We start from the raw sequence: 13,302 nt of genomic DNA on the forward strand, positions 1-13,302 counted from the left end.
GGCAGATTCAGGATGTGAGTGGACGCGCGCACTCGAGTCCCGGACCGCGGTAATCCGCGATCGCGGGTCGCGCGTATTATCGCGCTTCCAGCGATCGCGGATTTCAATGATGAATCAGGGGCAGTGTGTTCAGAGCTCTTAAAAAAAAGATTCAATTCACTATGGCTTACCTGGCAACTCTTCATGTTCATGATTTAGAAGGGCAAAACCATACATTCACATAAAGAAAGGTAGACATTTTTTTTTCAGGAAAATATTTTAGGATCATCACCCAGATCTTTCTCACTTCTACTACCATCGCCAAAGGAGCTGTTACCAGAAAAAGTTTACCACCACTAAAGTTGAAACGCACGATTAACATCAAGCAACTAAAGGTGAAACGCAGGATTAACATCAAGCAAGTCCCCCAACTAAAACATTACTCTAAACCAGAGAGGAATAAGCAGCAAAGGAATAAATAAGACCAATTGGCAGTCTAGTTGGGACTAACTTCAACAGTCCTTGAACTTTAGGTGAGTGTGACAAGTTTGGATGTTTTGGTGGTTGCAGACGCAAATAAAGTACAGCAACTTTCTCAATCATGATAGCATACTCTCCAATATGAGGTACTGTTCTAACACCTATTTCTTTGTTACCCTGCGGGGGTGAGCCTGGTTCACCAAATGGTTATTTTCTAATGATTATGGAAAAAGTTCTACCTGAGGAAAAAAGAAAGGTCCATCCCTTGTGGACACTGTGCTATATGTATTATTTTGTTTTCAGTAGCTTGTATTGTATTTATTTTTCTTTTTTTAATTTGTTTTGTTTTTGTCTGTCCTATTGTACTCAGAGTTAAGCAATGCTGATTATTGGCAAGAATGATTGTTCAGACTGGCCTTTTCCTACTTTGTCGGAGGAGTGCCCAATTGACCCCTTTGATGCCTATTGGATATTTGCATGCCGTTCTTATACTGTACATAATATACTGGAATGCCAGGTTGCATTTATGGTGGATTTGACTACTTAACACTATGATAATGTTGTGTGAGATTGCCCCCTTCAGATTGCAAGACTGCTTTATGTCCTAAATATACCTAATTTCCGTCTTTGCGGATAGTGTCTTGGAATGTGAAGGGGCTGAGATCCCCTAGTAAAAGAATGCAGATTCTGCGTCAGTTGAAGAGGCTTAAAGTAGATGTGGTAATGCTCCAGGAGACGCATTCAGAAACAGGTGATTTCCATCGTATGCAAAAGTTATGGGCGGTTGAAGTTTTTATAGTGGTAGGACGTAAAGCGGAAGTGCTCATACTGGTATATACGCAATTTGTGGGATGGATTTGCCTTTCCACACATGATCATGATAGAAGGATACCCTAGGAATCTCTGAGATTAAACAAATCTTGTGATCCCCACCACCACATGCACTTTTGAATGCTATGCAATTGCAGGATCCATGTCGACAAAGGTACCCATTGGAAAAGCAGTACAAATTTTATATATAGTGTTGATGTTTCAACAGGTGAGGTTGCACAGAGTCTTTTCTGCCTTATGTGGATTCACCAGAAACCCTTTGGTGGTATCAGGTCATACGTCGATATCACTATATGTTCATAATGCATTTCCTAGAGGTGATGCTTACCTTTGGCGTTTTCCTTCTTATTTGTACCAAGATACGGAATTTCAAGCCACCATTAAGGCGGCACAGCTGGAATACACCAATTCTAATGCAATGCATAACACAGACCCTATTCTTTGCTGGGAAGCAGGCATTTCTGAGAGGCAAGATGCTTGCATTCACTGTAAACAGCAAGCGCAAAAGGTACACTCAATACACAAAAGCTTTGAATGAATTGCATATAGCTCAACGCAACCTTAATTCCAATCCAACTGTTAGCAATAAGAATTCTTGGCATGTGGCCAAGCACCAATTTGACAATTGGCTAGCTAAATATGAACAGTACATACATCCGTTTATAAAAAAGGGAGGGAAAGGTTTTTGTTATATGTTCTCTCCTGTTATGGACTTTCTGTCATATGGTTGAAGCCACCTCTAGTAGGTCATACAATAAAGAAGAAGATGAGGTTAAAGAAAAGAGGTTTGCAGCTCAGGGAACTCCTTGTTTATTCACTTGAGATTTTCAACACTCAATTGTAAGTACATATATTTCTTACAAAATATAGATTTATTTTTTTGGTTGACGTTTGACTGTTAAATTTTTCTTCTGTATTTACAAAGGAGGGAACTATGGTCTCTTAAACAAGTGGTTGAGGTGTTTGCTTCCTATTATCAGATGTTATATGCAGCTGTCCACTCTCATGAGCAAGTACATTTCTGGAAGCAGTAAAATTCCGAGATTGAAGACATCTCAAGTGAATTATTTAAATTCATCTATCACTGTCCCAATCATGTCTACTATAGGCCGTATGTCTATGGGTAAAGCACCAGGCCCAGACGGGTAAACTATTGAATTTTACAAGATGGTAAAGAAGATATATGCCCTTCTTTGGAAGAATCTTTTTGCGGACATGTGGCAAGAAGGTCACTATTTTCCAACTGGCACAGAGTCTTATATTAAAGTACTGCCAAAAAAAGATAGGGATCCAAGATACCCAGCGTTGTACAGACCTATCTTGCTTATTACAGCAATGCTAAAATACTATTTAAAATCATGGTGGATAGGGTAGCCAAATTCCTTCTGAAAATAATATCACCTGTACAAGTGGGCTTTGTTAAAGGCAGATCGGCATTTACAACCATTAGGAAAGTCCTAGCTGTACTGAAATATGCTAAAGCACATTTCGTGGAAGATGTGGCGATGGTGGGCATTGATGCCGAGAAGGCCTTTGATAGCGTTATTTTGCAATGGCTTTTTCGAGTTCTCAGTCATATAGTATTGATTATTTTACCGATTATTACTGGAAATGTACAAAGCCCCTACTTTGTGTATTAGTGTTCCAGGTTTTCTATCAAGGTCTATTCCATTGGAGAGAGGCACTTGACAGGGATGCCCACTATTGGCATTTTTTTTCAATATAGTTCTGGAGCCATTGGTGAGAGTTATTGAAAACTCACAAGGGTTGAATGGCATTAAATTCCATTATCAAGAGGTACGTTTTGCCTTTTTTGCGGATGACATTTTAGTGTTCACATCAAGGCCAGCCACTGATTTACCTTATTTACATGCTTTGTGTAAGGAACTTACCCGCCCTGTGAGCCCGCGGTGTCCCTGGGGTTCCCAGCCACAGAGGGAGACGCCGCAGTAGCAGGCAGCATGGCCGAGGCTGCTTCCCTGCCCGCAGCTTGTCTGTCTCTGCAGGCGGAGGGATCCGTCCTGGCCAAGCTACTGTTCAGCCAGGCTGCAGCCCTTGCATCCCTTTAGATGTGGTTAATGATGTTCATGCTCTCAGCACTCCTTTGCAACAAGTGCAAAGTAGTGCACGTCCTAGGGGTGCTGTAGGAAGAGGTGCGCGTGTTACTATGCGTCCCTCTTGTACCCCCCGAGGGCGTGGCACTCGGCTGCCTCGCCCGGGGGCAGGACATAGTTAGTTTGAATTCCCTGCGGCCAATCAGCCGCAGGGGATTTACCCAGTCTCCTATCAGACGGTGCCAGGTGGCGCAAGGTCATTGGTCATCCTGGCCATTTAAGGAGAGCGTGTCCTTTACACCATTGCCTGATATAGCCTCTGTTACCACAGTGTGCTTGGGTGTGTCTTTGTGTATGTTAAACGTTATCTGCTAGTCATCTCCTCAGTGACCTGGTCTGAAACTAACTCTGATTGAACTCTGCCAGCCCTGACCTCGGATTGTTATTGACCATTCTGCCTGCTGCCAGCCCTGACCTCGGATTGTTACTGACCTGCATTTGCCTTATCCTTCTGTACCTTGCTTGATTGAAATTAACCCTTGCTGTGCTGTGCTGTTTTGAATAAACCTGATTCAAGGATATCTGGAGTTGGTTGTGGTTTGTGTGCCCAGGCGCATTACACTTTGTTTTTAAAATTTAGGGCAGTGTAATATTACCTCTAACTCAGATTAAACATAGAACATGGTTACATCCTACCCTTTTTTCCAGTAGCAAAGCACCATCTTCTTTATTTGGGAATCAAAGTTGGCGTACTACCTTCGACTATTTATTCACTGAATTATTGACTGATTTGACACAAAATATTAACTGAAAATTTGGGAACATTTACCCTGGTTTTTGATGGACAGATGCCATTTAGTTACCATCCCCATATTACTAAAACATACGGATGTCAATACACTAAATAAGCGATTCATACAGCTCTTGTGGAATGGAGCCCACCCATGGATATCTATTCATAAATTATATCTTCCCACGGCGGAAGGTTGGTTAAATCTGCCCAATATTAGATTGTACAATTTGGCATGTCTCTCCAGACATATGATTGACTGGCTAAAAGGTACCTCCACTTATTCCAATTATATTTTGGAGCAAGCAATATCACATCCATGGGACCTTAAAGCCCTACTACATATTAAAATTGGTAAGCTTCCAGGTCCTCTGAAAAATAATATATGAATTAGGGATACAATAGTAACGTGGAAGGATGTTAGAAAAAAAGGATGATGTTCCCAATATCGTTCTCACGATACCTTTTGAGGTAATCCAGGATTCCCACAAGTACAGGATCACAAGGCATACAGTTTGTGGGCAAAATAGGGTATACTGTACATCCAGTTTATGATTTAGTCAAACCAGATTTTTCTGGGATATTACCTCTGCATCTTTTTTAAAGTAAATATTCTTTGCCGGAATGGACAGTGCACCCTATTTATATAACACAAGTGCACCATTATGGAAGGGCTTTGGTTACCGATTAGCTCGGAGCGTTTCAACCTAATTGTTTGATAGAATGCCTTCTCTGCCAGTATCTTCTATTTCTGCCACCTATTCTTATCGTCAATCATTCTATTTAAAACCTTTTGGGAAACACCAATGTAAACCATTGGGCTAGAGATTTTTCATGTTCGGATGTGGTAAAGAACATAATATCTGGATAGCTCACAGTGCGTAAAAGCATGACCAATGAGAATTGGAGGGAAACCCAAATTAGGGTAATGCATGGAGCATATAAAGTTACATATAAAGAAAATTACTGCAAGAGATCAGATGTCACAAATCTAAAGACCACAGGCCTCTGAAACACCATTTGTGGACGTGTCCCCAAATGTTTTTGGCAACCCATAGTCCAACTCATAAGTAAGTTCACAGGTGTTACTATTCCCTTAAATCCACTGTTTTGCATCTTTGGAAGTTGGGATGAAGTTGAGGATGGTAACATAGGCAGAGGAACCAAAAGATAGGCCAGTATATGTTTACTGGGCGTGAGAAGGGCTATCATGGCTTAATGGATATCCCACCCATACTATCTAAAGTCAAAACTGCCCTGATACAATTATTACACAGGGAATTGCTGGAAGCTGAACAGGGAGATGAATCTGCGGTCACTCGAATTTTAAGTAGCATGCATTTATTGGTAAGCACTGGCTGTTCCTGAAAGAAACAACATCTATTTGATATTTCAATACTCTACATGGTACATCACCAATAAAGTATTTTAAAGTGATACATTCACGCTAATGGCTATAAAGATGTGTTATATACTGAGCTAAATTGCTCTTTTTTTGTTAATTTTGCTTATGCTGATGGTAAAATAAGGTCACTTATGCAAACTCTGTGTACCTAGATTTATTTGTGTTTGTTAGTCATATTTTGATGTATATTATTTTATTATGTGCTGCTGGTATTATATATGTCTTGATATACAAATGATGTAAAATCTATGCAAAAAAGTATATAATAAAAAATTTTATTTAAAAAAAAAAACTCTCTCTGACAAGGCAACACTGTAGTAACTAACTCAGAAAATTTTATCCAAACATCCAGTTTTGTGGCCCAGTTATCCATGGAGATGAAAGTTATTTGATTGGACACTTCAGGACAGACCAGATATGATGTTACAACCTGCCCTATGTGATCTTTTAACTGCCCTATGAAATCTTCGAACCCTCCTAATGCCAGTGCAGCTGGAAATATTAGGCCACCATGTCCAAAAGGCTGTATCTGAGAGTGCTGGCTGTGACAAAGGAGATTAAAGACTAATGCAGTGGGGAACTGTAACAAGGTGGAAGTTTTTTGTGGGATTTCAAGTGGCAGGAAGAGTTAAAGAATGGCACAAAACACTCAGGCACTGCCTAATTAAAAGTTAGTACTTATCTTTTTGCATGTGTACAATGGTCCAAAACAGCAACAGTTCCAGGAACAGGATCACATGAGCTGGTTTACCCCAGGGAGTGTCCTTTTTATATCAACTTACAGGGAAGAGACAAGCAGGGAGAAGCTGGCATTTCTTTATGCGTATACAGAAAATGTCAGCATCAGCACTCAAATGTATGATATCTAGAATTAACAATTATACATTGATCTTAACCAATCAAATTGTTACATGACCATTGCTAGCTCATTTTTACCAAACCTCCTTGTTACAATGTAAAAAAAAAATGCAGTTGTTAGTATGAGATTATATTTCATATATTACCAGCTGCTTTCTTTCTCATGACCCATTAGGGCATAACCACAACTTTCTTCTTATCAACTCACTCCCACCCCAACAAGTGTGGGAAGGAGGACACAAGATGTTCACAAAGGCACAGTCTAGACGGTTTAAATAAATACACCTGTACATCCACAATGCATGTATTCAGTATTCCATGTTTCTGTATTTAACTTGCTAAAAGGTGGCTCTCTGGTGGTAGCATCAGAAAGCGTCACAACTCCTTCTACAGGAACAGAGAGATGTCAGCTAATGAGATGAGGCCCTGGTATGCACCATATGCATAAGGCTCTTCTGGGATGGCTACATAAGGTTTATTTATCAAAGCAAACCTCTCTTTCTGAAGGCATGATAAATTCTTTAAAATTTGCGGCTGGATCACGGCATGGTCATATCTCACACCGGCTCTCTGGCAAGTGTACCGGGCGCACAAGCTACCGGCTTCCATGCTACACCTGCCACCCATAGATAACAAGCAACCAGTGAGTGGAGGGGGAACCCTATCGGCCTGCTTTTCTCCCAAAGCCGGCACCAGGACCACAAGCAATGTGAGTAGCGGCGGCCATATTGGCTGCAGAGAGAGCTATAGGAACTGTGTCTGTGCAGACACATATAGAACCAGCTAAAACCAGAGAGGCTCGCCTCTTGCAAATCTCACCCCTATCCTTTTCAAAGAAACAGAGGAGACACACAGGTGAAAACCTCTGAGCAGGAAAGAACGGGGAAAGGTACAAAACAAATCCCTGAATTAAATGAGTGTTTTAAATAGTACATTGGAGCTATGTTACTGACTCTCCCTGGCACTAAAGCTCACCCTAACAGCCTGCAAGTTTTCTCAAACCCTATCCTAATATCGCTCTGTTTCCTCACTCAGGCTCTCTAACCATATTCTGCTATAGCAAATCTGAAGGGGTCCAGGTAGAAACCTGCAGTTACACAGGGCCCATACGCATCTTAAGAGCTTGGCGCTAAACAACCGGTTTAATTGTTATCCAATCTGTTTAAGCTTGGGCTGTGACTCACAAGATCGTGTATTGGAAAGCTGCTGTTTTGTTCACCTGGTCATTTGTTCTTACATCATTGCTCTTAATCAACACTTGCACAAGCCAGATGTAGCATTCCCATGTACCTTAAAATCTTTGTGGATTATTCTTTTTAGTACATTTTTCTGGTTTGAAATAAACATGTGCGCCCACTGAAAGGGGCAAAGACACCTCGAGAGAACACTTGCTTTCTTTGACAACTACCTGTGTAGTGGGGTGTCCAGCACCCCAGGATGCAGGAGTGTCAGAGGTAGAGGTGTTGGCCCCACTGACAGGAGTGGCCCTTTTAATTGTGGTACTGGTGCTGGCCACTTTAATTGCTTTACCCAGAATTCTCAAGCATGTTGGACAAGCCCAGAAGTGATAAATGCAAAGAAGTACGGGGGGAAGGGGGGCAGTGTGACCCGATCTGATGAGGCAGCAGTATTGCAGTTTGCCAAGTGTTTCAGGGAAACCTTGGACGCCACCTAGTGTCCAGTGTTTGAAACTGTTACCCTCTTTTTTTCTGACATATTGCATTCACCTTGTTTGTAACATCCAATACCTTAGAACCTGTAACCATAAGTTTGTTTATATTGCAAAATATTTAGTAAAGTGAGTTTTATATTTCCTCTGTCTGTTCCTCTGGATGACCTTACCTACCTTGCCTTTACACATATTATGAGGAAAATTGGCTGAGAGCAAACCTTTGTGAAAACCATCCAACTCACAACCGGGTCGCAACCTTTCTAACATGTTTTGCTCTTCACAACAAGACAACTCCAAATCGCCACCAACTCCAGAACGGGAAATGGGAGATATTTCTGCACCTGCCTCTATACCCACAGATCCAACGCTGACATATATGAGCCAACTCCCCCAACGTACAGATCCCCAGACTTTAGCAGCTGATATTAGGAGTGACTTGGCAGCAGCCATCTCAGATTTGAATAAAGACATACATTCGGTTGCAGCAAGGCGGTGGAACAAGCGTGTGCTAGCAGAGATGACGATATCAGAGACTAGCAACAAGCCAACATTACAAGCCAACATTCAGCACAGTTTATCGCGGTGAGTTGCCAATTGTAAGACCTTGACTACAGAGGTAGATGCAGAAATATCCATGTAAGAGGCATTCCAGAAACAGTAGAGGCCGACCAACTAAACCTTACGTTGCAATCTTACAACAACTTATTAGAGCGGCTGGCTGAATCACCAATCAAATTCAAAAGAATACATAGAGCCTTCCGCCCAGGAAGTAGAGAAGGTGACCCTCCTAGAGATATAATTTGTTGCCTATTAAGCTTTTCTCTTAAGGAAGAGATTATGAGGCAGGCCCACATCAGGGACCTTCAATGAGGTAGAGATTCAAATTTATCAAGACTTATCAGCTATCACTCTTCAACAACGCGGAGCCTTACGGCCTCTACTTTCCATTTTAGGAGAACACCGTATCCCATACAGATGGAGATTTCCATTTTGTCTTTCGGCCACCCTTGAGGGGAGAAAATACCAGCTTCGTACTCCTGATGATTTACCCATGTTTCTACAACACCTTCGGTTACCAGACATGGATCTACCAGACTGGTATGCAGTGATCCTCCTTCCTGGTAAATGGTCTGCAGTTCCAGAAGATGATCATGATCCTGCTCAAGCGGCTCTCAGCTGGAGGCGTAGTTCTGGAAGAGCTAGAAGGAGATAATACCATATTTTGAGTGACTGACCATTTTTCTCAAGGGACCGCAGACATCAACGTAATCCTGTTTTCACTTTCTGAGCATAAACATTAGGACATTGAGAAAGGGTGAGCTCAACCCACTAGCAACAGTCACTGCCGTCAAAACAGCAGGCGAACACATTGCTATTTATTATACGCACCCCTATTTAATGTAACTAGCGCTGCATATTATGTTAACGCTTTACAAATCTTGTTTATTATTAATAATAATATTAATAATAATAATATTTGCTAGCTGGCATCATGACCTGGATGACATGTGTTAGGAATGCCACCCATAAAGTTGTGGTTTTCCAGAAAATGGCAGCCAAAGTGACAGCAGGCAAATAGGATTTTTACGTGATGGACAGCGTCCAGAAGGCAGCTTAAACATTAGGACATTGAGAAAGGCTGAACTCAACCCACTAGCAACAGGCTCTGCTGCCAAAACAGCAGAGGAATGCATTGCTATTTAATGTACGCACCCCTATTTAATTTATACAGCTGCATAATTTGCTTACGCTATATAAAACCTTTTTTATTATTAATATTATTTGCTAGCTGGCATCATCCCCTGGGTGACATGTGTTAGTAATGCCACCCATAAAGTTGTGGACAAGTAGCACAGTGACATTAGGCAAAAGGATGGAGGACCAGAGACCAGAGACCAGAGGGGGTCAGCGAGAGCAGTGTGTGGCCTTTGGTCAGCTATCCCCGGGGGGACTCCATTGGTAAGTGTCATGGAGAGCTGGGTGAAGTGCAACATCAATGCCACTCAAAAGTGTGTAATACATGTTTTGTGAATGCAGTACTGACAGGCGGCAGCAGCAGGAGGAGGCGGTGGGTCCTGGGACGGAGCGTGGACCACATTGGTAACTGTCATCTAGAGCTGGGTATAGTGCATCGTCAATGCCACCCAGAAGTGTGTAATACAAATATCTGAAATTTGTGAAGGGCCAGACCAAGATGTTTTGTGCGCCGGCACTGTTGCTGTGGTCTGTGGTGCCGGAAGCAGTAGGAAGGTAGACGGTATTGCTAGTTTGCATCATGAAGTGGATGACATGCATGCCAACCTTCAATCTTACAATAGTTAGCTGAAAGATTAGGCAAAGGCAATGGTACCTATCAGTATGGCAGTACTGGGGGGTTTTCATCTGCAGTTTGTCGGCCTCCCAGAAGCAGCAAAAATGTAAAGTATATTGCTAGCTGGCACAATGGCAAGCATGACATTGGCAATGAATGCAACCCCTGGACTTTGCGATAACTAGTGGAAAAATTCAACCGAGGCAGGCTCAGCTGACAGGGTGCTGGTGATAGACAGCCACAGACTCAGCACAGGAGTAGTGTTGGATCACAAAGGCATCCTGGTTGGCCAGTGAGTACTTGTGTCAGTTAATCAGTGACATCTGCAGTGGGGATATGATAGTTATTGGTAACCCACCATTCGTTCATTTTCAAAAAGGTAAGGCGATTGGCATTTTCAGGCAACAGTCGTGATCGGTTGTCCATGACCACACCGCCAGCGGCACTGAAGGTTCTTTCGGACAAAACACAGGATGCCGGGAACGAAAGAAGCTTGATGGCAAACTGTGCCAACAGCAGGCAGATTTCTATTCTGTTGACCCAAAAATTAACAACATCACTACGGTCAGGACAGGCATCCTCCTCATAACTGCTGTCGCCAACATTACCACCACCACCAGCCAGAAAAGAGCCAGCGTAATCATGCACCATGCGCTTTATCCGTTCTCGATAGTTATGCCCCTGCACTTCACTTGTTTGAGCTGGCCGCATCAGGTTTCACTAGGCATCCCTAGACTAGACTTTTGGATGTGTGCGACCTGCTGCCACTACTGCTGCTGCCGCCGCTACAGGAGGTAACAGTGGAGGCAGTGTCTGCCTGAGCTCCCTGTGTGGAATGTGGTGCGCAGAACTCCTCGCACAGCTGGTCGCATAGTATTTCGCTCAGACGGGTCTTCTTTTCTTTCTCTTGCGCCGGGGTGACATTTTGTCTTTGTAGCGGTGATCCAGAAGGGTGGCCAGCCAGTAATCATCCCTGTTTTTGATGCTGCAAATGCAGGGGTCCTTTCATAGGCATCACAACATGTGGACAAACATATAAAAGAGGGGTTCCCAGGGCTTACCCTTCTCCTGTCCCTCAGTAGGCGCCAAAACATCTTCCTCCTCATCACCCACCTCCTCCACTTCAAGCTACAGCAGTTCCTGTTGTTCTATTGTCCGCACAATGCCTGGGACGTGACAGCAAAAATGCTGGTTGGATGGGTCCTGTCCTGCAGCCCCAACATGGTCTCCCTCATCATCATCATCATAATCGTCTTCCTCCTCCTCATCCTCTTGAAAATCCCGATGCTGGCCAGTGTTTCTTGCTCTTCCTGATGCTGGCTGTGCGCTATGGAGTGTAATGTCACTCTAATCCTCCTCCCCCAATTTCTTCCCCTCCTCTCCTATCACCACTTTCCATCAGGCCACACAGGGTATTATGAAGCAGAAAGATGATGGGTATGACATTGTTCCAGCCTGACCTCTCCCGACCTAACGTTTGTGGCCTGCTCAAAGGGGGCCAGTACCTTGCATAGCGTCTCCATCTGCAGCCACTGGTCACTGGTAAAATAGCTCAGTTGTGTGGCTGTACCAAGGGCCCCGCTGCCTCTATGCACCAAATAATGGCGAATGGCTAGCTTTTGCTCACACAGATGCTGGAGCATGTGCAGGGTAGAGTTCCATCTAGTCACAGTGTCACAAATGTGTCTATGCGGTGGCAGCCTCTGTTGGCACTAGATCTTGCTAAGCGCCGCGGCGGCAGTAGGGGATCGGCGTACATGGCTGCAGATGGAGTGAGCCTGTCTCAGTAAGTCCTGCAGTCCTGAGCAGACAAGATCCTTTCCAAGACCTTTCTCCCCCAGGGACACCAGTTTCAGCACTGCCTGGCAATACGTGTGCTTGAGGGAGCTGTAGTGGCGTCGTCACTAAACCACAGTGTCCTCCGCTGCTGGCCTTTCAGGAGGAGTGTCGTAAATAGAGGGGTTGGCGGTAGAAGGAATGAGGAAGGGGTCACTGGACTACCCATCTTGCGGCGACAAACGTCGTCTGACACTACAAAACCTGCGGGCAAAAGCTGATACTTCATCGCCGATAGAAGTCTGGCTGGCACCAACCTCCTGAGACGTAGTAGCAATGACAGTTGGAGGTGGAGAAGGAGTCAATGTAGGTGGAAGAAGAGAGGATGACGTGGTTGCACCTCCTTCTGAAATATCTTTTTTTTTTTTTAGAGTAGGACAGAAACTTTTCTGTAGCAAACTGGCTTTTTTGCTAAATAGCAAGAGGTATCAAAGACTGAAATATCTGCATTTTTTGGAGGGTAGGACAAAACTTTTCCTGTAGCAAACAGGCTTCTTTGGGACATAGGACAGTGTTATTTAAGTTATATTTTATCTATTTATCTTTTATCTGCATAAATATGGAAATTATATTCCTATCAAGGCATATAGATATTCAATTAAAGAAGGTTCATGCACAAATAATAGCTAGTCATTCAAACAGTTTAATTAAGAAAACAAGGTAAGACAAAGTGCACAGCAATATTGTCAGATATTTAAACACATAGGAACTTCAATTATTGATACATATATATCACATGGACATAAAGTTATTAGTAGTAACCCCTGTAATAATCTAGTAACTAAGTAATACACAATACATCAAATAACATAGAATGCAATTCAAGAAGGTGTAATAGCTACCTGTATGGATGTTGATGGGTACTCCATGAGCCTGATTCCCTAAGAGCTCCCATCATTCCCTTTTTCTTACTTTCCTTCCTCCAGCACCCCTTTTTATATATTTAAGTCCCATTAGGTAACATTGGGACTCCTTGATTGGTTAGTGGGTGTGTTTGGTACGATGACCATCAGTTGGCACCCACCCCACTGGATTGGGATTGGTTACTGTCATTTGATGAACCTCCCAACTAAATTTGATATAACA

The 13,302-nt window shown here is 43.0% G+C and overlaps 1 protein-coding gene across 5 annotated transcripts in view; it reads right to left on the minus strand.

Moving 5' to 3' along the window:
• Window positions 1-13,302, minus strand: part of SLC6A17 (solute carrier family 6 member 17) — a 350,014-nt gene that overhangs the window by 80,262 nt on the left and 256,450 nt on the right. The gene's annotated exons all lie outside the window — the stretch shown is intronic.

The sequence above is a fragment of the Pyxicephalus adspersus genome, chromosome 1 (genome assembly GCF_032062135.1).
Source record: "Pyxicephalus adspersus chromosome 1, UCB_Pads_2.0, whole genome shotgun sequence".
Taxonomy (NCBI): domain Eukaryota; kingdom Metazoa; phylum Chordata; class Amphibia; order Anura; family Pyxicephalidae; genus Pyxicephalus; species Pyxicephalus adspersus.